At 35.6% G+C, this 27,928-nt stretch overlaps 1 protein-coding gene across 1 annotated transcript in view; it reads right to left on the reverse strand.

Annotated features, from left to right (window-relative positions):
- The window catches only part of LOC105210656 (acetylcholine receptor subunit alpha-like), a 321,573-nt gene that overhangs the window by 283,334 nt on the left and 10,311 nt on the right, over positions 1-27,928 (reverse strand). The window lies entirely within an intron of this gene.

Genomic DNA, 27,928 nt, shown 5'->3' on the forward strand with positions numbered 1-27,928 from the left:
AGACACCTTACGACTGAAAATCATATTTATTTCAATTTTAAATTGCTAATTTTTAATAAGATAGTAATCAAAATTACAGCGGAAGTTAAGTATATATAAATGCGCTTAAGGTGCTTTGAAATATTATTATATTATATTATTATTGACTTACTCCTATATACATATATTCAATTTAAGCGTGAGCTCATAAATATAAATTTATTTTACTACAGTGTCTTCAAAGCATCGTGTGGGTATTTATTGGTACTCACGTATATATGGATGGTTATACACTTGGAAGACACGTATCACATTATTTGTTTCTCAATTTATATCAGCATTAAAAATTAACAACTCACGCATCAGAGCAAAAAAAATATGTAGTGTGATGATATGTGCAGCTGAGGTTCTAGACAGTTATAATTGGTGCTTAAGGCTTTATGAAAAATTTTCGGCCGAGCTTCGATTACCAATTGTACGCTTTAATAACAGAAGAGGGCTACGAATTAGCCCACTCTGATTGGATAACGGTATTTATTACAAACAAGAAAATATATCTTGATTGCAATTGCAAAAGTATATACCGGCGTCATATGCCTCTATTCTCAGATATTTTTTCTTAAAACTCCTTTGGGTGGTCTTTGGGTGTAAATTTCTTCAGCCAACTTGACATTAACCGACAAATAAAAGATCGTATGAATCTGGTTCTAACCGAAAGTATAGAGACACTTTTGCACCACTAATCAACTCAGAGATTTTGTTTCCCATAAAAAGAGACCTTCGCCTTAAATTCGAACCTTCAAACTACAACGTATTTGTCCATCACTCAATGTACTATTATACACTCATATGCTTACCAGCATTACAAACCAAGTAAAGAATTCCAATTCAATTATTTACTTGCGTCACAATCTCTTCCACGTTTTCTTCTTAATATCAACTTGGGAAATCTCTTCCACCAAATTGACATTATACACATGATACTTTTTAATTTAATTGCGCTCGCTACGAAACACTTAGTATTCTCTTTCTCATCCGTTTATGTAACGGTATTTCCACCCACAACAACATACATATACTCATATAAAAGAAGACATTCTTAAGCATACACATCGCGCTTAAGGTCAGCGACCCATTTGAGTATGTACAACGGTCAGCCAACAGCACCGTCAATAGGCGTGCCTCTTATCACAGTCTGCTCCGTCACTTACGGTCTTCCATTCATCACTCGGCGTTTGTTGGTGTCACTGTCAGTGCCTACGTTCATTGTTCGCACGTTGAAAAAAGAAGCTCGATAGGTGATTAAAGAAAGTGAGTGATTTCAACTGGTGATGACCGAGAAGCATTTTTATTTTCGCGTTTATCTTCATACGTTTTTTTACAGCTCGTTTTAGCCGATCGATATAATGTAGACGGACGAAGAGGAAGAAATTCTGAGAAAGCAGTGATTATGGCAGTTTCTTAACAGCGGTTCACGACTTTGTTTAGGCGATCCATATAGTTGTCCCTGTCGAACTCTGTTAGCTCCAGTCAACCCTAAGAAATCATCTCTTTAAAATACAGTCTTAACGGACCTTAGGAAACCAGAGCGGAAATGTCAAATCCTCTGGGGAAACAGTTAACATCTAAGTTAGAGAGGTCATAACTACTGGTCTTTCGTCCAGGATTGTCCAGTGTTTCTTCATTTCTAGTTCCGGAGTTCTCGATGCTTTTGTACAACATCAAGATCTTCATGCTGTTTCAACGCTAATAGTATTGTGGTTCAAGTTAATGGATTAGGACTCGAAGTCCCAAACTTTAAATCCGTAAAGATCAAATAATCTCTGAAAATAATATACCGAGGAATACTCTTGAGGTAACTGTTTTTGTCTAGATCCATTCCACCTACGTACACTCTCATTAGAATGGGAGGAATAATCTTTTTGGAAGACGTTAACCATCAGAAGGTACTAAGATTAAGGTATTGTACTACATGTAAAGTTTTGAAATCTCTTTCAGGTTAAAACAGACTCGACAGACGATTATGTGAGGATGACCTGACACTAACTTCCTAATCAGGACCTCGAGAGAAAATTGTCAGTCTGCCACAATTTCTCTGAGTTTCACTTCCCAAAACCAATTTTATGCTTCTGCCACCTACGAAGAAAACCTCTTTTCTTATACTAAATATGTACACCCTGTATTTATGTCTTAATTAAAATCAATTGAAATTGAAAAGCCATAAACAGTCACTGCAGATGTCATCAATATAACTATGAAGCTCCCACAAAACCATATGGTACAAACATATGTATGTGAAAGTAAAAACTCCCACTCACTGACTGCTGTAAAAGTCATTGCATTATTGCTGACTTCTGTCGCTCTGAGAAAGCAATAACTTTAATACCAAACGACATTGAAATTCATATCAAACCGAATGATGGCGCTCAATCAAAAACAAATAAATACTTCGTTATATGACGCCATCAATGAAGAAGGGGTAATAGGTTTTGCCAGCAGCAAGCCCTATAAAGCAGTCGAACTTACTATAAAAGACGTCAGCTGATTGCCACTGCTTGACAGCTGTTCAAATAACGGTAAAATGAGTATTTTGTGTAATTGAATCACAACGCTTGCAATAACAAATACAAAATTTAAATTGCAGCAATAACAATAATGAAGACTCTATCTATGTTCGGCTAAAAAGACTAAACCTCCGACCAAGCGCTTCGCATCGCTGCCTATAGCAATTTTCATCTATTGCTGACATTTATTAATTGTTTTAATGTCGTTTCGACTAGCGCATTGTCTTCTATTATGATTTTCCTTGAATGACAAACAACTTGATTGACACTTTGCGTCGGCTGTAAACCTTTTATTTCAGCAGCTATGACTTTCCTTAAGGGCTGTCACAAATTATTATCAACCTTTATTTTTGGTGCTTTCCTTTTCGGCCACTTTCATTTCCGCCTCAAATCTTTTATCTTAAAATGGATTTAATTATTTCAGACAGTTTTACATTTTACCGCAATGCCTATTCAGACCCCTGCCACTTGCTAAGAAGTGCTGAAAGTTTATTTAAAGTACTTTCAATTCAATCCGAACTAAAATTGTCTGCTTTTTGTATTAAGTGAGGATTCAAAAATATTTCCAACTCAATAAGTTTCAAAAACACTTCATTAATATTTAACTTGGGTGAGTGTATTTTCTATTTGTTTAAGCTATAATTGGTTGAGAAAACGTCTGCTGAAAAGCTTTTGGGTTAACTTGCAACCTCAATTCTTTCCACCGAAAATGCATTCCACCTGAAAGAAGAAACAGGAAACATCAAAAGGAAAGGAAATTTGATCTGATAGTGAAGAAAAAGAGTTTCCAGTATCTTCCATTCGCAAACTAACTTTCGACCCCGCTTCTAAATCTAACATTGACCGACATAACCTCAAATATGTGTTAAGAAATCCTAAAAATTATAGAAAACAATAACACATTTAAATAACGTTAAAGAAATGCGAAGAAATTTTTATTTAATACTACTGTCATATTCTGATGCCTACGAAGCATAACTTCTATCACAATATTATTATAACTCCTTTGTCTCAACAGTCCTGCCAGCTGTACTCCATTATCACCTCGGCCGACTCCCTCTGTTTACATTTAATACGCTTTCCTTGTTGATGTCAGTTGCATTGAGATCCTCTACAACGGAAGGAGCAAAAATTCTCAACAAGCTGTCTAAAATAAGTTGCATTGTTATAAGTGGCAATGACCAGCCAGACGGGGCAACTTGGAAGGAATTCATAAACCTGCTGCAGTGAATGGGTGGTGTGTTGAGAGGGCAAAACCTCAAAGAACTTTAACTTTTGGCCTCTGAATTAAGGAAATTTAATAATATGCCGCTTAGCAACTTTGGCGAAGTTGAAATTGCTTAAATATTAAATTTGCGTTCACACAACATAAAAAATGATTTGAGGGAAAGGTAGCAAATATGAGCGATTTATGAAGACAACTTAGAAAATGTGAGAGAGTTACTCGACTGAATTTTCGACTGTAATACATTCAAGACATTTAGCCGACGGTCTGGTTACAGGAGGAGTTGGTACTTGGTTTTACGTGAATCATTCGTGACAAGAAAAATATTGAAAAGATAAAATAATATTCCGATAATTTTAACAGTTTCCGTCCCAGATAGACGTCTCGTGTTTAGCCCTTATAAAGTACGTATTTTATATTATATCCCATCCTTGAATGAATGGTCGGTATTTAAAGTACGACGACTAACTGATCTCTTATTGGTTCATATTAGCTATGAAGAACCGAAGAACGAATAAAGACGTAAACATTTATTGTATGGCCTAATGAGAATCATGACTGTATAGATACAGGGCTTATTCTGACAGATTGACAGATGGGCAACGAAGTATCTCAGTTAACATTGAGGAACCCTAAAACCACCACGAGACAGTGTATAGATGAGAGGCTATACTTGAACTGACTAAAACATATCTCTAGGATATCTTCGTAAAAGAAGAAGTAAGAACACCGAGGAACTCTAAAACCACCACGACACAGTGGACAGATGAGATCTTACACATGAACTGACGAAAACATTCAACAATAGTAGAGTTACTCTATGATAAATGAAGAAGTACTCACTGTACGAGCTATTAAGGTTTAAGAAATAATTTGAGGTCACATATGTATCTGTTTTGATCTTTCTATGTGGCGTCTTCATTAAAAGCCGAATTCTCTCTTTCTCAAGGACTTCTGGTCCAAGATGGTTAGAAACCTCAAAGTTTTCACAGGCGGAATCCCATAGATAAGGAATTAGACAATGGCAATGCACCTTTACCCTCGGTTTTAATAAATTAAGACGTATAGCCAATTTATCAAACTCGTCATCATATATGTATATTTCGATTGCCCTATCCTAGAATGTAGAGTTTAAATTAACTATCAGGTATTTCGAATACCTTAATCTAAAATTTTAGAAAAAATCCTCTTAAAAAGAGATCATACTTCGGAAAACCCTAAACATATTTCCTGCTGAGAAGCGCTGTCATCCTATTAGATTCACCAGTCATTTTCAGTCAATCACAAAATGTCTAGCTTTTCTAATGTCATCGCCCTTTAAATAATCTGTGGCATTTCATTCGTTTTCATCCCCTATTAAGCCCCTCTTCCATTCATACCTTGCCATTTTCTTTTGTTTCCACTTTCTGCGTGTTGTTATGTCTTACCTTTCAGTAAGTATTTTGCATAAATACCGTTAAAGTTTTTGTGCTGCTTCACCACTGAATTTGCATATAAAATGCGGCCATGTTGTGGCAGTTGATGTTGAAGCAGAACGAAGGCAAGGAGGTGATGAGGAGTTGAAGCAGAACGAAGAGCACGGATATGAAGGCGTTGTTGGGACGACAGGGAACTATTGCATAACACCGGAAATAAACATTGTTGTTTCTATTATGTTGCTTATGTTGCTTGTTCTCAAATAATGCGCTTAAGTTTGGCCATATTTACAGCAGCACAGCTGAGTACAACAAAAGCAAGAACGTGAAAGCGTAGTTAGTCATCAACAGTCCACTGCGAGTATATGAAAAGGAAGTGCGTTAAGTAGCTTTACTGTGGTGATTACAAATTTTAAATGTTTGACATACTTTTTGACAAATTTGCAAACAATAATTGGGGAACGCAAGTGGCAACAACAATATTGCGCAGAAATATTTTTGAAAGAATCATTAATGACACGAAAAAAATATTTCATAACAAAAAAATATTTTTTGGCGTTTTTAACTGATACCATTCAAGTTTACAGGGTGAAACATCGGAAATAGATATAGGGAAACGACCACCTTAATTTGTGATCGATTTCAGGTGCTTTCTCGAGACTGGAGATCCACCCGTAGGAAATCCAATTGTTTCTCCTCTCAAAGGGGAACTGACATATAACCTAACCCAATTACCTTAGAAATGAGTTAAAAACCATTTAAAGAACTACCCTAATGGAGTCATCAATGAAAAACTCAAGTAATCAGAGCTCTTGTAAACATTTTTGAAAAATAGTTAATTGTAGAAGTAATTTCGACTAAACCTATGTAAATAATTTTTCAAATTGCTGCATTATCCTATGTAAAACTCAAGAAATTAAAGCTTAAGGGGTTAGGGGTAGTCAGGATTAATTTTTTTTTTTTTGCATTTTCGTTAAGTGTAGTATCTTAACAATATTATTAAAATTTCGATGTTTTAAGACCAATTAACTGTCGATTTTTACCCGAAATTCTAGAAAAAATTTCCTGAGGCCGCCATTTTGTTATTTTTTGAAAAAATCAAAAAAAATTCTATCCGGTCCAGGATTATCTATTTAAAAAACTAATTTTTCTTATCCGATTGATCTTAGATGAATCTACAAGGACCTATGATAGTCACCGAAAGGACCTGTTTTTGGAACTGGTCAACACAAACAGCTATAACTTTGGAAATTACAATTTTTTTTTAATTTTCGGGACTTCAAGTAAAAAAAAAATCCCATATTATTACTTTTGTAAAATAACATGATTTTATAGCAAAACAAAAAAAAAAACAATACTGAAAATTGTCATTTTTTCGTGTCTTTGACTACCCCTAACCCCTTAAGGAATAACCTCGTACAAAATAGTAGAATTTTGAAATCATGTCGACAGAAACTCCTTATACTTTTTTTACTGAGACTTGCCACAGTCATCTACCGATATTATTAATATTTTTCGATGTTCGTCTCATATTTTCTTTCTTCTATGTTCACTGTAGTATCTATTTCTTCAATGACAGCCTGAAAAGTCTTAACATTTTAATCATTCATCAACTGAAAAATAAAATTTTCGAAACATTTTTTAATTACACATATCACAAAAGACTCTCTTGCCAAAGTATTCAACACAACAACTTAGACAACTCTGCCAGAGTGAATCTCACATACCACATACAAAACCAAAACCACTTAAATCATTTAAAGATATATCGAGACATTTAAGATATCATTCAAATACATTAAATTGTATTTATACACGCATGTCACTTTGTTCTCCTAGTAATTCTTGGCAAACTTTTCGCACACAACATACTCACTCGTTGCCATACTTAAATGAGAAGCGAAAAGTTTTAATCGTAAAACAATTCTATGCTAACAGCAACATTAGAAATGTACGTACGTGCAACATGCAACATATACGAGTATTTACCACACAAACAACAAATAACTGCAAATAAGTTTGTTGTTTCTAAGGGCATGTCTTTATGCGCAAGAAGACACTTTCAACTGACACACATATACTATATATGTGTAGGTTTATATGTACCCAGTTCAGAGAAGTTACCAAGTAACTGCACATGTTTAAGGGAATATTAAGAAATTTTCTATTCACAAACGCATGAGCAAATTACACAAATTTAATTATTTTTACTCCGCAAATTTCTTCTCGCTTTCAGAGAGAACTTTTAAATGCTATTGTCTGTCGGCATAGAACGCTTTCGAAGTAATTTGGAAATTCAAATGCAGATTTGCTGAAATTTTTAGGTTAGCATTCGAATTTAAGTGGAAGAAATTTCAAAGTTTCCATAAAAGAAAATTCATATAAAAGTTTAGAAAACAGTGAGACATACTTTTAAATAGACAAAGAAATAATTCTCCTTTGCTGTTGATGAATCCTAGGTTATTTTGAATAAATGAAATTTTTTGAGGTCATCTTGAAAGTTTCATTGGGCTCATTTTGAAAGTAATACAATAGCATTTTGAAATCAACTCATGTCCTGATGCCTTTGCGGTGTGGCGTTATAACTTTGTGACAATCAAAGAGATTGAGCTGGTATACTGTGTGGAGATACTTAGATCTAAAAACTTCAGTCATCCGGGTTAACTATTTATGTTATAAAGATCGAGACGCGATATATAATTGGAGGTTTTTTCTACCTTCAAAAAAGAAATTTTTTGAGGTCATCTTTAAAGTTTCATTGGGCTCATTTTGAAAGTAATACAATAGCATTTTGAAATCAACTCATGTCCTGATGCCTTTGCGGTGTGGCGTTATAACTTTGTGACAATCAAAGAGATTGAGCTGGTATACTGTGTGGAGATACTTAGATCTAAAAACTTCAGTCATCCGGGTTAACTATTTATGTTATAAAGATCGAGACGCGATATATAATTATAGGTTTTTTCTAGCTTCAAAAAGGACTGCCCTCAGAAATTCAAGTATGGTCCTCTCTCAATGTGGATCATCTTATAAAATAACCTAATTGTCCTAGAAATAAAAGCATTTAAATAACTAGTTTCCAAGACTCATCAATATAGAACTCGAGAAATTAAAGGTTAAGAATGCAGGTGTATTGTACCTCACCGTACCTCCGTGGTTTTAGCAATAGTTCGAGATATACATACATCGATTGGAGTAGGTAGCTGTGCTAAGCTTCCAGCAAAAGTGAACGTCCTATTATATCGGACAATATATGGGAAATACTAAAAAAATTTCGAGAAAGTAACAGCAATACATCCCTCCGAAGGTTTTAATTTGATATTTTAACAAAGGTAAATAAGGATGGGCTAAGTTCAGGTGTAACTCTCGGGTCTGATTTCAACTATTTACCGATATTTTCAATAAAAAATTAAATGTAAACTTCGAGGTCCTTTTTTTTGATATCTGGGGCCTTGTGGAAATACTAGAAATAAAGTATTTAGGCAAAGTTCTGTAACGATATCTTTACTGATGCTTGACTTATATATTATCAGTTGGACTTCAAAATTGATATATATGGGAAGTAGGCGTGGTTGTTAATCTATTTTACCTATTTTACATCGGTAACACAGAGTATCAAGAAAATATTATGTACCATTGAAATCGGACGTGTAGTTTTAGGGGTATTGTTTTTTGACCAATTAGAGGACGCCACCAATCCGATTTCCTCCATTTTTAGACTGTATAAGTAAGTGGCTAAAGGAAACAACTCCAGAGAGTATGCTTAATATAGCTTCAGTAGTTTACAAGATATATACAAAAAACTTAGTAGGAGCGGGGCCAAGCGCACTATCCCAAAAAACATTAGTGTGTGATATGGTATTAAAAATAAATAGCTTGTAACCTGATCTCCTACTAGTCTGTATGTAGTATAGCCAATTTTTAGGTGATCTAATCTAGAGGATTAAGGATAATAAATACATATATTTAAGTCTTAAGCGAGATATCGAAATGAAACTAGGTAAATTTCTATTTTGTATTGGATAATTAAATTTTATATCAAAAAATGGGCGCAACTAGCTATCAACTGCTCTTAATAAAATACTCTATTTCTAATTGTTTCTAAGAATAACAAGGTACTTCAATATAATATAATTTTTTTTACTCAAGAATGTTGTGTCAAAGTTTTAGGTCCTTCGGAGAAAAACTAACGAAATTACAGCAGGTTGAATAACGGTACCTCTAACTTAGGTTTGCGCGCCTTCCAGCTACCTGCACTGAGTGTACAAAATTTTGAATCGATTTTCCCAAATATGACATTTTTAAAGTCGGTGACCAGCCTACAGAAAAAACTACTGCATCGATCGTTTTGAAATTTCGTACAAATATTCTACATACATATAGCTCTCGAATGACGTCGAGTTTTTCCAAAAATTTTATATACTAACACTTTTACGATAACAAATTGATCGATTTTTTCGTCTAAAATCGTCATTTTGGCTTGAAAATGGTACCAAAAATTGAAATATTAAAAACAACTCGACGTCGATTGAAAGATAAACTAAAGAAAGCTTTTTGATTTTTTGGTTTCGGAAGATCCAGTGATGCTGTAGGCTGGTCACCGCAAAAAACTTCTTTTCGAGGTGCCTGCAGAGATCAACGATAAATCCGTTATTCCTCGCTATTTTTCGATAAAACTTTTTTTAAGTATCCTTCAAATGTTGTACTTTCATATAATAATATGTAAAATAAACCTACAGCAATTTTTTATAAAAAAAATCATGAAAAAAAGTCTTTTTTCGAAGTAACAAACCTTACCCCCCCCCCCTTAAAGTGAGAAAAACAACTGTTTTGTTATTATATGAATTAAAAAATTCCTACAAAAGTTCCAATAATTGTAAATATTATACCCAACTTTTCTGCAACTTAAGAATATCGCTACACATGCCATTTGTAACATCATTTATTGGTTGCTTGCCAGCAAACTATGTAAGATTGTAACAGCGGCATCTATGTTATGTATAGGTACTAAATATATCTCTACAAACTTTTTTGCGCACTTCAGGCATTTATGGGTTCAATTTATGTATTGCGATTCCACACAAATTTATTGATTTGCTAACGCACGCAGACAGCATAAAGCGAAGTGAAAGGAAGTGCATTTAAACAGACAAAGAAAATTATTAAGGAAACCGACAAAGAAAGTTGTAAACCGCAAAACAGAAAAAACACAAATTCAAGCAAACGTGAAAAAAAGCAAAAATGAAAAAAAGAAGAACCATGGTAAGTGAGCGGATAACAAGCGTAGAGCGAAATAATGGACGAAAAATTAAAATTTTCCACTAAATTTAATCTGAAGTTTTTGTAATGAATGCAGAGGAGTTGCAATTGAGAGTTGAAGGATGGAAGTGTGGTGGAAGAAACATTTTTTTTTTTTTTTTTTCAAATTGTTTTAAATGTGGTATATAGTGTCGCTCATGTCCGTTTTAAAGAAGGCGCTCGAAAAAGAACTTGGAAATCTTAAAATATTATGAATTCATAACACATATTTAATTTTTACAGAGCGATTATTCCTGGTGACAAATGTTACACAAATTTTTAAGAATTTGGACTTCATTCAGTAACAAACTGTACCATCGTTACACACTATTTGAGTCAGGCCTTCCCCAGGAACAGTTGAATACCTAAGAACTCCATAGGACAGGTTCTTGCGAAAACAGATGGTAAGATATTTAGAACAAAATGTTCCGTCTGTGAGATTTTATATCTGCCTAATACGTCTTCCTTAACAAGTTTAATTCCTCTGAGAATTTCGTTGGACTTTACTTAAGTTCGAATGTAAACTTGTATTAAACATTTGAGGTGTACTGGACTTCAGATGAATCAGTGAGAGAATAATTCAAATAATCAGATCACTCTTAATATTGGAGATGTTTTCAATATTTTATCAAATTTTTTTATAGAGATATTCTAGTATAATATCGAAGCTTTCATAACCTCACCTTCTACAATGTTTGCTCAAAAGTTCCACCGCAAACAATCACTAGCCACAAAATATATTCTATTTCATGTTATAAAATAAATACATCTAAACCAAGAATAATATTTATAAAGTGAACTAAACCAATAAGTAAGTCGTCTACAGTCCACTTTATATAATTTTGTGCTTTTATCAGCTTACTTACGAAACTGCCAACATCCACTTTCGTATACACACAAGTGAATAAGTAAACACTGAAGCCGCAAAGGCCAGCACACACTTGAAATAAGTAAAGTTTTTTGGGGGATTACATGCGGTAATGTGCTTGAGCTCATAGCATGCTGTTTTGTAGTTTAGAAATTCAATGTGAAAATAAACATAAAATGTGGTCAGTTTCGATTGAAGATATACATACTTTTGGAAGTTTAGCTATAACGAGGAGTACATACCATATAAATATAATATACAGAAATATTTTCGAATCCATAATCCTATTTAGCAGGATGGCAAGGCTGAAGTTATGATTGACTTTAGTTACTCAAACATTTTATAATTATTATCGTTCAAATGCCTCTCGATCCCAAAAAAAACCATAACTGATCGTAACCTCAGGTATCTCAGAAAGAAGAAGGGAATGACAGAACTTAAAATATTTACTAAAGACGGAAAAAAATTAGAGAACACAATGAAAAAGGGAACCTAGTTATTATTTATGAAATTATATAAAGGAAAATTTTAACGTTTGTTGAGGTCATCGAATATCAAAGATCACTCCTAATTTTACATCAGAACCTTAAACTCTCACTCCGATGGACTTAACGATCAGCGGAGACTTGAAGAGCCCGCAGAGAGAGAGAGAGACCTGATACGGGTTGGTGTATATAGTACAAAGTTAAGAAAGACTTGGACCGCTTGGATGTCAATTTGCGAAGCAGATATGCAACTGAATAGAGGGAAAATTTGATACTTTCTCAGCTTGAAATACTGTAAAAACGAAGTAAGAACTGCTATAAGTGATTACTTTCTAAAAAAGAAAAGTTTTAAGAGTAATTTTGTATTCTCCGGAAAAGACGTAAAACAATAACCAGTTTATTGGTATTGAAATGTGAAACCTATATAAACTAATGGTATGCGCTATGCAGTATTTTATGTAGACACTTTTTTAGCCCAGTTCATAGCCGCTGGTGAGGCTTAGGTTCAATTCAGGCTTTATTGAAAATTTGGTACCTTTTTGAAGGACGATTAAGCCAACTGGCAAACGAAGTGTTAACGGTAAACATTTACACATATAACTTAAGAGGAAGCTCCAAATCAACAATATATTAGTTTCAAAATTTGCCTAGAAACCCCAAAAGAGTCTTAATTTCATTTTTCCCAAAGTCCACATATAGACACATATTAATTTTTGTATATCTATTAAGATATATGTACAAAACCGCATAAATTACATACAATTCACAAAGTAAATATCCATTAGTTGCCATGTCTGCTGCTCGTGATTGTCAGCAGAACTCATATCTTGCCGCGCACGCTTCGTAACGCTCAGGACTCCAGCCGGCGTCGTCATCGTTGAGCGTGCGAAGCCAAAAATTAAAGTCAATAAAAGTTGGCCACAATGGTTTTTAATGAACTGAACATTTGCCTTTGCTATTTGTGATCCATAACGGCCTACAAAATGGGTGCTTCGAAGCAGCATTTGTGGTCAATAGGCGCAACAACAAATATAAGGCAAAGCTACTATGAATGTATGAAAGCTTAACTCAAGCAAAGCGCAGTGACATCCATAAAATACTACTGTGCTACTCGCAGCAAGCCGTCGAGGCAGCTGACCAGACACTTGGGCAGCCAATTCAACAACCAGTTGACCAGTGGTGGAACACATACATACATGCAAACATATACAGAAAAGGAATTAAAAGTCCTGAATATTACTTGTGAGTGTCTGTGTGAGTGATTTTAGGCAACTTTTTGTGGAAGTATGCAGCATAGTGTATATATTTAGGCATTCAATGGCTATTTACCGTGCGACATATGCAGTCTAATTGCACTTTCATAGCCAAATGTGGCAGGCAGCCAGTAAAATGTGATCATATCAAAAGTTAAGAGACCGAAAGCCTTTGTAAACGCCAGCATTTGTTCTGCTGAGAGTTGTGCTTGAGCTCAAGCTAGTCATAACTGTGTTGTATGTGTGTGTCTTTCTAAGGAAACAGCTTTGGTTGGCAGGAATCAAGCTTATCAGCTTAACTAATTTAAGCTGAAAATTTAAATGAAGTCGTAAAACTTAACATTGGCCTCTTTATGAGTATGACCCAATTCTTTGGTGGCTCTTCACAAAGCATGCGTGCTCTAGTGAAATTAAATTTTTGCTAGAATTGTAGCGATTTAGTGCATAACGGATTAAATTAACATATTTAACTTAAATATTCAATGGCGAAATGTGTGTATAGCTTTTTAAATTGCTTATTTAAATTTCTGTCATTCACTGTTATATTATAAACGAAGTGCTTAAACAGTTATTATTGCGAGTGTTTTACTGTTGCTCTTATTGTGCTTTATTTTTAATGTACAGCGGTGGACATATTGATAATGCAGGAGAGTTTTGTTAAAAAAAGTATTATATATGTCTTTCTCCGTTTCTCACTCTCTATATATATCTTTTTCTCTCTCTTTCTTACTCTCTCCCTCTATCACTTTTTCTATCTTCATCTCTGTCTCTCTATCTTTCTCATCCCTTTTCCTCTCTCTTTTTATTTGTCTCTGTATCTCCATTCCCCTCTCTATCTCTTTTTCTCTCACTCCGTATTTTTTTCTATCTCCATCTATTTTTTCTCTCAATATATGAAATATCCTCTCACTATTACGCGATTAAGACTTACTTACAAACACCTGTCCCGGTTAACTTACAATAACCACTTTTTGACCCTGGCTTCTCTGGGTTTTTCATTTTGTGAACGCTCTCTGTGATCTGTAGAGTTCTTTCCTATGTTTATATTATAAACTGAACGAATCAGATGGAGTATGTGCTACCTAGAAAGTAGTATAGTATATTACCTATAATCAGGTATATGGGAGGTAGCAGATGTTACATTTTATTAATTTGTGGAACAGAGACACAAAATTACCCTAAATCAATTATTTTTGAATTTGACCTCTGACATGTTGTGAGGAAAATTTGAGTAGAAGCGTTAAGAGACCTTCTTCAGTTGTTCAGTTGTGAATTTTGAGTACTTTGAAGAAATAGCTAATAAATCAATAGAGGAGTCATTGTAGACTGACAAAGATTTGAAGTGGTTGATTTGCAGCACAATGATTCAATTTAGACTTCCGGAAGAAAAACTGAGTTTAGTTATAGACTTTTCAAAATTCCTTAGGTGGCTGTTTGAAGCTCAAGAATTAAGATATCTGAGCACAATAACTGAATCTCCGCTAGAAAAACAGGAGACCACAAAACACTTTATACCCAACACAAATATAAACCGAAAGCCAGATTATTACTACCCTCCGTTTCCATTAACCTGCAAACCACTGTAAATGCACTTCTGTGCACACTCTACACTACAGTATTGCCACACAAAACTATTCGGAGCATTAAAAACAGAACCCGTTTCTGTATTTTGATTTTCCGGCTTCCACAGCTGCTGCACCACAACATCCTTGTTGTACTTCCTTGTCACTCCGCATACTTGACATTCATAATATTCCTCCAGCAAATCGTTTTATACCCGTTATGTATAATATTATTCTACTATGAATGCATGTATCATAGTATATGTGTGTGTGCTTGTAATTCTCTTACTAATGTGACAATTTCCTATTGTTTTATTTCGCTCGCCTGCAGTCAGCCAGTGTTGGCCAGCCTCAGCCGTTGTTTCTGCTGGTTCGATTGCCAAGCAAAATTTTCATGACAGCTGTCAAGCTGTTCCCAGGAAAGATTAGCCGAAATGTTGGCAACCATTAAATATTTATGCTGTCACAGCCATTATGATGGAGTTCTTTGTAAATGAGCATTTGTTATGACACTATTGTTGATGTCTTGCAAAAAATACACTTACATACAAATTTCGAAAGGAAATAGAACTTTAGTGGAGTCGTAATAAAGAGGCCTATACATTGATTTTCGACATTATTTGTTGGAGCGATTGATGGGTTTCTTAAGGCAAAATAATGAAGTACAAATCTCTCTGACTTTTATGGACAATCACATTTTTAGCAAAATAATAAACTCGGAAGAGAGAAAAAATCGAGTGCATTGAACATATCAACCTTTGATTCTTCTGTACGAAATCTAACCTAAATGTCAACCCTCTGAGAATAATATAAACACGAGGGCAGTCCCATAAATGCCTCCGCTTTCTTCACGCTTATTTTGTTTTCGCCGTGTGTGAAAAAAGGCCTGTCCGGGATTTTAAAATGGCAAAATACCAATATCGGCCGGTGATGCGATTCTTATTTTTCCAAGGGAAATCGCACAGGGAAACAAAATACAGCAAAGATACGATGAATTTTTTCTTTCACAGACGACCGTAAAATTAGTTTAACGAGCTTCAACGTTACCACGGAGAGTAACGGCAGACTATTCATTGTAATTGTGTACTCTGAAGAAACCAAAACCTGTCCTATCGACCGAAAAGTTTTGGAAATATTTTCGAAAATTCACAAGATCTGACTACAAAATGGTCATTACACACTATTGATTCGAATTATTGATCCAAAGAAGGCAAAGACTGTGTAATCGACAGGAAAGGGGAAGGCAAACGAGCTCTTGGTTTCAGAAGATTTGGCCTACTTTGATTCCCCGAAGTAAAACGAAATGGTCATCGAACTCTATACGAAAAAGTCGGGGTAAACTGATCCAAAGAAGGCGAAAGGGAATGTAAATGTGCTCTTGGATTCAGAAGATTTGGCCTACTTTGATTCCCCGAAGAAAAACGAAATGGTCATCGAACTCTATACGAAAAAGTCGGGGTAAACTGATCCAAAGAAGGCGAAGGGGAATGTAAATGTGCACTTGAATTCAGAAGATTTGGCTTACTTTGATTCCCCGAAGAAAAACGAAATGGTCATCGGACTCTATACGAAAAAGTCGGGGTAAACTGATCCAACTGATTCTGATTCAGAAGATTTGGCCTACTTTGATTCCCCGAAGAAAAACGAAATGGTCATCGAACTCTATACGAAAAAGTCGGGGTAAACTGATCCAAAGAAGGCGAAGGTTGACTCATTTGCCTGAAAGGTAATGGTAATTGTGTTATGGGGTTCAGATAGACTGATCTACATTGACTCTATGAAGTAGGACAAAATGGTCATAGAACTCCGGAGAACCACCTCTGAAGAAAGCAGAAACTGTTCTTTCGTCCGGAAAAGTTATGGTATTCGAGGATCCATAAGATCTGAGGACAAAAGGGACACAGCAATCTAGTGATTCGTATTATTGGGCAGATTTTACACACCACAGATCAAAGAGAACCTGAACTCAAAGAAGGCGATAACTATCCCATTGACCAGAATGGTGATGGTAATTGGCTTCTAGGATTTAGATAGTCTGAAATACTTTGATTACCTCAAGAAAGACAAAATTTTCACAGGACTCTTGAGGACACAGTCTGGCCAACCTGAAAGAAAGAAGGCGAAGGCTATCCTATTGGATGGATAGGTGATGGTGATTGACTTCTGGTGTTCAGAAGGTCTGATCTACATTGACTAAATGAAGAAGGAAAGAATGATCGCTGGACCCCACAGCTTCGGCTTATTGGGTAGGTTTCACACAACAGAGATCAAGGAACGAGTCCGCAGAACCTGATCCAAAGAAGGCGAAGACTGTCCCGTTGGTCGGAAATATGATACTAAACATCCTCTGAGATTCAGAGGGCCCTACTTGAACAAAATTGTTACAGTTTCTACAGCATTGGTTTATTATTTAAAGAAATATTCTTCCTCTCATTGACCTACCGTTACGGTCAAATTAGGCGAATTAGACAACGAACTGCTGCCCCATACACCGTGTTCTCCTGATTTGGCCCATGCAACTTCTTTTTCGTTTTCAAACCTGAAAACGTCACTTACTGGCCAGAAGTTTGAGTCGAGTTATCATCGCTTACTACTTCACAAACCTCTAAAAAAAATATTTTACAGAAGGTTAGAGGAGTTTGAATATGTTTGGTTTAAAGTATAAATATATCGTCAGACTAAGTATTTATCGGACCACCCTCGTAAATACATAAAAAAAAAATAAAAATTGCATCTCCATTCCAACAAATTTGCAGAAACAATTCAAGTTTGCGGGTAAATACACGGCAACATATTTTTATTCGGATTCCAATAATTTCTGATTTTATTGTTTCCCCCCTCCGCCTGCTTTGTCGAAAGTTAAACTACAAACTCATATCACTAACTTTTATGCAAACAACATACGATAAATATAAATATTAGCAAAATCACACGTGAATGCGTGTGTGTTCCACATAAATATGTACACATATGCTCATACAACTGCATGTATGTATGTATAAACACAAATATATCTGAAGCGTACACTCAGTCCAGCGCCACTCACGTTGCATTGAAATAAATAAAACTTTTATTGTACGCTCAAATCGACGGAAAAGGCAGTCAAACACACACTCTTACACACATACATACATGTGTAAATTTATACGAGTTGGATGGATAGCTGATGGTTATGGAAGTGGTCTCGCAAAAGTTTCACTTATTTATTTATTTGCATTTTTATTCACATTTCTATTTCCATTTTATGCTCTCTTGTTTGCCGCTTGTTTGTTATTGTTTAACAACATAATGGTGTGTTTATCTATGCGTTTGAGTGCGAATGTGTTTGTGTGCTTTAAATATAGTTTTGTTTTACATAAATACTTGTGTTCACTTATCAATGCAATAACACCAACAACAACAACAACAAGTGTAACAAACGCAGGAGAATAGATAAATAAATTGGTCAAGTGTAAATTTACATGAAAATATTTAAATAAAAAGCCATCAATTGCAAAGTGGGAAACATTTCGAATTCCGAATATTGAATTCGTAAATTATACGATTTGATAAATAATATAAAAAAAAATATGTAAAAGGTCAGACTCAATAAACTTGGTTATGAAGTAAGTAAATACTAAAATAAATATAGTTGCACACTTTTATTAATTTTTGGTCGAAGGAGGCATTTTTCGAAGATTTAACGGGAATATAATATTTAATTTAACGAAATAAAATATAATTTTCGTCAAAAAGAAATATAGAATATTATCATTTTGGATTTTACGAGTACAGCCTCAGCGGTTATAAAAAAATTAATAAGGGTACAGAAAAAACGTTAACTTCGGCTGTACCGAAGCTAATATACCATTCACAGGTGCACTACTTTTAGTAACTATGTGTTTAAGCAAATCTAAAGACGTACGAAAAAGTAAGAAAAAATTTTAATAATTCTTTTTAGCCGAGTTGTTTGCTAGAAACCTTAAGGTTATATAGTTAACCGATCTGAACAATTTCTTCGGAGATTATATTATTACCTTAAGCAGTAATCCATGTCAAATTTCGTCCACCACGTAAAATGCGAAAATTTTCCATACGAGTCATTGATCCGATCGTTCGGTTTGTATGGCAGCAATATGCTATAGTGAACCGATCTCAACAATTTTTTCGGAGATTAAATTATTTCTATGGACAATAACTCACACCAAATTTCGTGAGGATACGTGGTAAAATGCGGAAGTTTTCCATAGAAGCCATTGATTCCGATCGTTCAGTTTGTATGGCACCTATATGATATAGTGCTCCGATATCGGCAGTTCCGACTAATGAGCAGCTTCTTGAAGAGAAAATAACATCTGCGAAATTTCAAAACGATATCTTAAAAACTGAAGGACTAATTCGTATATATATAGACAGACAGACAGACAGACAGATGGACATGGCTAAATCGACTCAGTTCAACATACTGATCATTTATATATATACTTTATAGGGCCTCCGAAGCTTCCTTCTGGGTGTTACAAACTTCGTGACAAACTTAATATACCCTGTTCATTATTAGTCCTTTTAAGAGTATGGATTTGATCCACAACCTGCGAGAAGGTTTCAGCACTTCCCATACTCTTGCGCGAGTTGAGAAAGGGAGAAGGGGAACCACCAAAGTGATCGATATTAGGATACTGTAAGTTCTATTTAAGAGGTTAGCGTCTATCTTGGAACATGCGGTTTGTTTGAGAAATAGTTGTCATAAAGTATGAGTTCTCTTGGATACAGTTTCAGCATTGGAGTAGGTAACCTAAACTTAACAAGAAAGCCATAATAAGCCATTTTGACGACCTCCACCTTAAATGATAAAGTACCTCTATTGTTCCCGACTTTTTCGGATCTACATAACCAGAACACTTCACAATTCTGTCAACCCTGGTAGCAAAGTCACAAAGAATACATATGATCTTCTCCGCAAATGAAAAAAAAACTTCAAACTTTTGTCAAGCCTCGTGGAATAGAGAAAGTGGAGGCTCCCTTCTAGACCATCACTTATGTTATTTGAGAGTTTTACTCAGCATTTGTCTCTCTTTCTTTTTTTATTTCTCAAAACAGATAATATAATTCAACTTTTTCGTTCAGTCGCTACATGTGTAAGAGAAGCCAAATTAGAAGAAATTAGAGAAAACTCTTTGTGACAAGAGACCATTCCAACGACAGTCGGGACTACACATCCAGAACAAATTTTTTCTGGCACAAGATTAGGCTACGTTAGTCTGGTAGGCCAGAAAGCCACATATAAACCAGTTTTGATCTTTGTGAATAGATGAAGTGCCGTCAGTTATGAGAAGTAGTCGTCCTTTAGGATGCCTACACTTGACGCGAATTTCAAAAGATTTTGTGGTTTGATATCTCTTCCCAATTATCGTACTGTGAAGCCCCCAAATGCTGAAGCCGTTGCCTTGATAATGCAGTACAAGCACATTAGAGATGCTCCATTGTTTCTCTGGTACCTTGCTATCGACATTTCCTGCAGTCTTCACGATCTATTAGCTACATCTTGTAGTCGTACGCCGCCACCAGACTGTGAGTCACAAGGTCGAATTTTGCTGAATGGTACCGTCTACCAAAATTAAAGCATAATTGAATATCTGTGAAGTCCAGAATTTCTAGAGAAATCACAACTTCATGGCTAGATCTTTGTATAATGTTCTTCGACCCAATTTAGTTGAGAAGTAGTCTATACTATTTACAAAGTTGACAACAATCTCGCTCATATGAACCGGCTACAATCTCTACAAATGATAAAATTTTGGTCGTATGTGCTTTATAATGAATATAACCAATTTCTGGGACTCAATTACCTCCACTCCAACCCCAATAGTGACGAAGTAAGATAAAAGCAAGTTCTACTTTAGAAGTGTCAAATTCAAAAGTATTTAACATCACTTGATATATATTCCAATTCCATGAACTGAATCGAAATTTCACAGTTGGTTAATTTAATTGGGAATTAAAAGCTCGTGAAGACACACGGGGCTTGGAAAGCTCATCAAAAAATCATTTGCGCGAATAATAAAATCCAAATTCCAATAAAAATAAATAAAATACTGCTTTCCACCGCAAAAAAGAAAAAATGCGCAAACTCATAAAAAGCGCAATCAAATTTAATGTTTTAATTATGAACAACGGAAGTACGAGACGGCTCGGCGTATGCGGGCACGTTGATATACGAATAAGTTAAGGCTTAAATGGCGGCTGTTAAATTTGCTGCAACCATCAAGCTTTCGCATTTTCCATTTATTGCACAAATTCTAGATTCATATCACGATTTAACACCGCCACTCAAACATTCATATGTGTGATATATGAAAATCATTATGAAGCCGACGAAGCCGCTCTTTCACTGCTGAAACGTGAAGAATGAAGTGGAAAGCAATAAAAATTTCAGCGTGTGAAATTATAGGTAAGTGGGTTAAGTAGTCTGTATATACATAAACAAATGTATGATTCTGTGTTTGCTCTACAGATGGCCTACAACTTGATCGTCTGTGTGGGTAGTGGATGTCATGGTTAAGGTAATTATCTACAAACTCAAGCGGAAGTCTTCTGTCGGCGGAAAGGCGGTGTGCGGTGTGAGTTCATTGCAGTAAGTCATTTGCAGCGCTTTAATGAGCATGTGTACAGTTATATAGCTGTTTAATTACCTGTGTACAAACTTTTTCTTGTTGTTGTTGTTGTTGCGTGTCTACTGAGCCATTTCGCTGACAGGTGTTCGTGGGCTTATCACTTTTCGATTGGCAAATTTGTAATTAACACGCATTAGCGGTTGAGCGGATAAATAAGCATTACCAATTAATGCGGCTAAATTGACATACTTAGATACATAGATAGATATTTACATAATTTGTTAGCGTTAAGTGAAGACATTTAAAATGCATTAGGTGCTTCAAAGACAGTTATTTGTTTAAGGAATGCGGGGGATATGAAATAATTGCTTATTTAAATTTAAGATAAAATATTGTGTTGTTGTATTATGATCACAGGAGTATTTTTATTAAAGTATATAAATTAAAAACATCAAAGTGATGACAGTGTTAGATAGTTATAGTCAGTGGTAGTTAAAAATTATTCATATTTTTTTCGGATAGCAAAACGAAGGCTTTAAACCTTGTATAGCATTTAAATATTCTTTAAAACCCTGAAAGAAGAATAACCATAGTATTTTTGTAGGATGTTTATGATAAACTAAGGGTTATGAACCGTTTGAGCATTACTTCTACTCTCTCTCAGTTCTCAGCTGATGAGAGATGCCTTTAACATCAGTTTTCGACTAACCATTAGCACGAAAGATCACATAATCAGAGATGAGGGTAAAGAATTTTAATGACAAAGTGGTTTTCATTGAGATACTCAAAGAAAGAAGTATTAAGGATCTCCTAAATTCCATCTTACATGTCGCACACGTTGATGTTACCGACAGGTGCTTTGCAACAAGGGTTGCTATCAAACTCAGAGATGTTATGTACATGAATGGTCCCAAACAGGGGCACTCTGTAATCCTATGTCAGTTCGCTTGCATCCTTTATTGCTTAGACCACCGTCTACCTACGAGGGCTATATGAGAGATGAGGAACCGATGGCGAAGAGGAGCAATGAGCTTTTTCACGGATGAAACGATGCTCAGGGGGTAGGTGGGACGGGTGTCTTCTCTTTATAAACACCAGCTTTAGACTACCAGACCACTACAGTGTCTTCCAAGCAGAGAGGGCTGTGTTCAAGGTGCAGTAGATACACTGCTCCGTAGTGGATACTCCTTACCCTTAGGTACATACATATATATTTACTCCGACAGCAGAGCGCAAGCATTGAAAATGCTGATAGAGCGCTCTAAGCTAGTGAAGAAGTGTCAGTGAAACGTAAAGGAGCCCTCGAACTGCTTTCTCTGAGCAAGGTCCATCTTGGGGCTATTATAGGTATGCTTACTGGACACTGTCCGATGTTTAGATAATCATCTGGCAATTACTTATATCATGTTATGAATTTGCCAGATTGAGGTTGAAATACCTTGGTAGGCACACCTTCGGCCAAACTATCGAATTGGTGAGAAGTGACATTAGCCGACCCATGATCAATTTTGTAACTGATTCCAAGCGCTTTGCCGAATCGTGATTGTATTTCTGATTCATGAGGCGTTTTTTGGTATCACAAAGAACCGCGCTCAAAACCGTCCAAGTGAGATCTTCCTGCATATGAAGAGATATGCCTACTAACCTAACCTAACATAACTTATAACCTGGTCTTAAATTAAGAATAAAATGGGAACATAATAAAATTTCGTTGTGTTAGTTTTCCTTAAATAAATAAAAAAATATGTCTAGATACTGACGAGAGATATTGACAAATTATGAAGTTCTCTTTATGATTTCTGAAAAATCAATATTCGATACCTAACTTAAATCTTTTAAATATATCTATTCCACGTTTAGTGAATTAATCTCGAACTTGAAAACATTGTCTTATTTCAGGATTTCTCTCTCAATTTTTTGTTCTTTTCTTTCTCCAGCTTTACCAAATTTTGTCTATTTTTCTTTCCGATTTGAGAAGTCAACTCCATAATGAATTTCACTGTCTTCAAAAACTTCCACTAAATTCAACAAAACGGCTATTTTCAATTTCACCACATTCAAGCTGTAAAATAAAGACTTTAACGGTACTTTAATAATGATTTTTATTAGTTTAATAATCCTGAGTGTCAAACCGAAAAATCTACTCATTTATCAAGTGTAACACATTTTCGTCGCTTACGCTCCAATAACGGCAAACGATTTTTTTGCTGCGCAGCTAACTCACCTCATGCTCCCCGAGATGTTATTGACAACCTCAAAGAATTCCACTATCAAAACAAATAATCGAAAGTCGTCTTCGACAGCCAAAAACTTTTGCTCTTCCACGAGTATAAAGCAATTTTATGGCACAAACTGTCGCCTAATGGCAATGAAAGTGAAAGTACACCAAAAGACACGTGTTTGTATGTATGAAGCGGAGTGTTAGCTGCTAGAGGGGCGAAAGATGGAAAGTGAGAGTGCAATGGATGTGGGTCAGTGTCAGATGGCAAAGACAGGCGACGCGACGGCACAAGGCGATGGAGGCAAAAACAAAGAGTCGCTTGTGGGTAAAGAGCGCGAAAAACGATGCTGAGCCACAGCTGAAAATTCACGAGTGAGAAATGTGTATGAAAGAAGAAGAAATTGAAGTGTAGAATAATAAAACCAGCGAAGTTGTGGAAGCGCAAGAAGCTACCAAAGACAAAGCAAAGTTTTGCACGCATAGGTGGAACTGCAATGCGGAAATCAGAAGGCAACGCATACTCCGCAACAAAAGTGATTTTCCCAAAAGACATTTACGCTAACGGTGTGCTATAGCGGCACTTGAAAGCGTGATTCACACGCGCCTAAATGTCAATGGCTGGCAAAGTTTATTAGAGATTGCTGTCGAACGCCAAAGCGTCGAGGTAAACTTTCAAAGATAATGTCATAAAAACACGCTCACACTCGGTTTTGGCCTGGCGCGCTACGACACTCCACGGAGTAGGAGTACAAACTGAGCGCCCGTGCCGTCAGTGGTAAAAGAACATCGGTGGTAGAAGTGGGGGCGTTACGGTAGTTGCTACAACAATTTTACGAGCACCGTCGTCTGCGGCTGCTTCTTTTGTTTCACCACTCCATACGCACAAAGCGTAAAATCGAAAAATAAGCAAAAAACACTTTCAAAGTTTTATGACCATTATCGACAACACCTTACCCGAGTATTTGCACCTTCGTCGTCGTCGTCGTTCGTTTGACAACAAAAAGTGTTAATGACCCAGATAATCATCGCAGAAGTTTCTTTAAGGTCTCGTTTCTAATGGCGTTGTCAAAGCCATTGAACCGTAGGGTAATAAAAACATGGATGTATTACACACACACACATGCTGTTTTCGGAGAGAGGAGAGAGGATACTGAATACATGTTAATATATATTTAAACTCAAAGGTAGAGTGGAGAATACAATTAGCTCGCTTCTAATTGGAGTTTAGAAAGAGGGAAAGTTAAGCAGGTTTTTTCCCCAGCTCTTTCATACATTAATCTTAAAAATCACAATAGTAACACGAAGAACACTTGAATTTGAATAAATTCCTGCTCAAAAAGGGTACCGACTTGATTTAAAAACCCTAAAAATCTCGAACCTGAAAGGTTCGGTTAAATTAAATTAACCAGAATTTTTAACCCTTTAATATTGATCATCGTCCCATTCATAAAACGTCATTTTTTACAAGGATAAAGGTGAAATTGTTCCACATTAGTAGTCCAAAAAGCACAAAGTTATAGAGCGGCTTCGCCCCTATAAAATCGGACCATAAGTTTTCAAGACCTCATATATCGAACACGAGGAGTTCAGTGTTTCTAATAAACTTTTTAGCGAAAATATAGCTAAGTCTCTCAGATATTTTAAAGAAAGTTGGAGGGAATATTTCCTCCTTTGACAATACAAACAATCGAGCCTGCCATCACTTAAAAAATAACTTGACTTCCTGCTAAATGTAAACAATTAGCTTGATATCACATTTATTACACATTCAACTCGCGTGACTCTTAACTTAATCGCACTTGACCTTCTGAAAAATATTAACGATAACAACTGACCTCATTTGAAATCAAAATTTGGAGAAAACGCGAAAAATTCGAAACTTAACCTGACCAACACCTTCCATATAAATTCCATCAATTTACTCGATTTTTCAAGAATTTTTATGAAACTTTTAGCGTAGGAAAGCCTATCGCTTATAGTTTTAAAAACTGTAGATTTAAGCTCGTGTCTCCGTTCAAAGAATTTGTCAAAAATAGAAGAATATAGAATTTAAAGAAATCCAATCTCAGCGCTTTAGAGCCCATAAGTATTTAAAAAATTAAAGCTTTGGGACTTTTATTCTGTGTTAATAATAGCTGAGAGATTTTACCATAGATATAGACTATATTTTATTTTTAATGCATTTTTGGAAAATTTTTGACCTCAAATCCCAAAAGAGCTGAACTCAAGTGACACCTTAAACCCACCATGATCTCTTTTGTCTATAATTAAACTTAAAATAGAAACAAAGCTTGCCTTAACGGGACCCCACTTACTACACTCCTAACCTTACATGGCTTTTAAAATTTTAGACAAACTGAGGCTCACTTGATCCCTCAAAATGTAAACAAACCTTATCTTATGTAAATCTTAAAATATAATCCAGTTTGACTTAAACCTCCCTTCAAAATGTAAACGACTCTGACTTCACTTGAGTCCTCAAAATATAAAGAAACTTAACGTCCAGGAACCCCTCAAAATGGAAACAATTCTGAAGCCACGATACCCTTAAAATGTAAACAAACCCCCGCCAAAGGTCAGTGACCTCACCCCAAAAGGTAAACAAACCCCCGCCAAAGGTCAAGGACCTCACCCCAAAATGTAAACAAACCCCCGCCAACGGTCAATGACCTCTCCCTAAAAGGTAAACAAACCCCCGCCAAAGGTCAATGACCTCACCCCAAAAGGTAAGCAAACCCCCGCCAAAGGTCAATGACCTCACCCCAAAATGTAAACAAACCCCCGCCAAAGGTCAATGACCTCACCTCAAAATGTAAACAAACCCCCGCCAAAGGTCAATGACCTCACCCCAAAATGTAAACAAACCGGTCACGTGACGTCAGATTTGTTTACATTTTGTAGATCACGTGATGTCAGGTTTGTTTACATTTGAGGGGTCACGTGATATCAGGTTTGTTTACATTTGAGGGGTCACGTGATATCAGGTTCATTTATATTTTGGCCGCGGCCAATGACCTTTGGCAGAGGTTTGTTTACATTTTGGCTGAGGTCATTGACCTGGATTTTGTGGATTTGTTTACATTTGTGGGTGACTTGAAGGTAGGTGTAAACTCAAGTGAGGGACGATGGAAATAAAATTTGTTTACGTTTCACAAGAGGTCTGGTAAGGCCAAGGGCAATGAAAAAATTAAATTTTAGGAACTTCCTAAAACTTCGTAAATCTATGAAAATTTTCTAAAAAATTTATTAAAATTAAAACATAGTTTATATCTATAGTGGATTCTTCCAGCTATCATTTGCACAAATTGAGAATCCCGTAGTTTTATTTATTACATAGTTACGAGCAATAAAACGTTGGATTTGAAATTCTTTAATTTCCATATTATTGCATTTTTGGCCACTTTCTTGACCAGGGACAGCTGCTTAAATATAAAGTTCTAAAAACTACAAGCGATAAGCTTTCCAACACTAAAAGTTTCATAAAAATTTTCCAAAAATTTAGTATATTATAGTAATTTGTATGGAAGGGGTCGGTCAAGCTTGGTTTCGAATTTTTCGCGATTTTTCCAAATATTGATTTCTGGTGAGGTCACGTTTGAGTTTTTTTTTAATTTTTTAGGAGATTATGAGAACACGCTAGGGTTTACGTGGGGTGAAGTATGGGACATATGAGGCAAATGTTATTGTTAATCTTTTAGGAGGTCAAGTGAGATCAATGCAGTGGTGGCGTGTGGTTAAGGATGGGCCAGAAGAAAATATTTGCCATAAAGGCTATTTATTGTTTTTCACTCACAATATATACTAAATTGAATGTGTGTGACTCAATTAAAACATTGATTTCGTAAATTAAAATCTTATTTGACTCAATTAAAAGGAGTGGAGTTGAAATCCGGATGTCTGTCCGACTGTGCAAGCGAGATGTCTTGAAGAAACTTGGTACACATATTCCTTGGCACTATGAGATAGTTGGTATTGCAAATGGGCGAAATCGGACCATTATCACGCCCACAAAATTGCGAAAACCGAAAATCTATAAAGTGCCATAACTAAGCCATAAATATAACGTGGTTACTGGAAGAATTTTGAGATCAGATCAGACAGATATTCAACAAAGTGCTAAAGTTTGAGTGGTTCGTAAATAAAATTTCAGATTTTGGATGAAAATTCTGCTTGCATCGAATAATCGGTCAATGCAATAGGTATCTACAAGCCAGCAATGCCTTCTTTCAATCCTAAATTTGCAACTCTGTGATTGAAAAGAAATAAATTTCGAAAAACGGAGCATATACTTGAATTTTCGACGGTTTAAGCAAGTTGCAGACAAATCCATCTGAGTTCAGTATACAGTGAAAAGTAGTAAGCAAAACACACAAAAAAACGTGAAAAAGCACAAAATAACAATTTTGCGAATAAAAGCCGATTTATTTAGATTTTTTAAGAATACCAGTACGATTTCAGTGCCGGT

This window comes from Zeugodacus cucurbitae, chromosome 5 (genome assembly GCF_028554725.1).
Source record: "Zeugodacus cucurbitae isolate PBARC_wt_2022May chromosome 5, idZeuCucr1.2, whole genome shotgun sequence".
NCBI lineage: Eukaryota > Metazoa > Arthropoda > Insecta > Diptera > Tephritidae > Zeugodacus > Zeugodacus cucurbitae.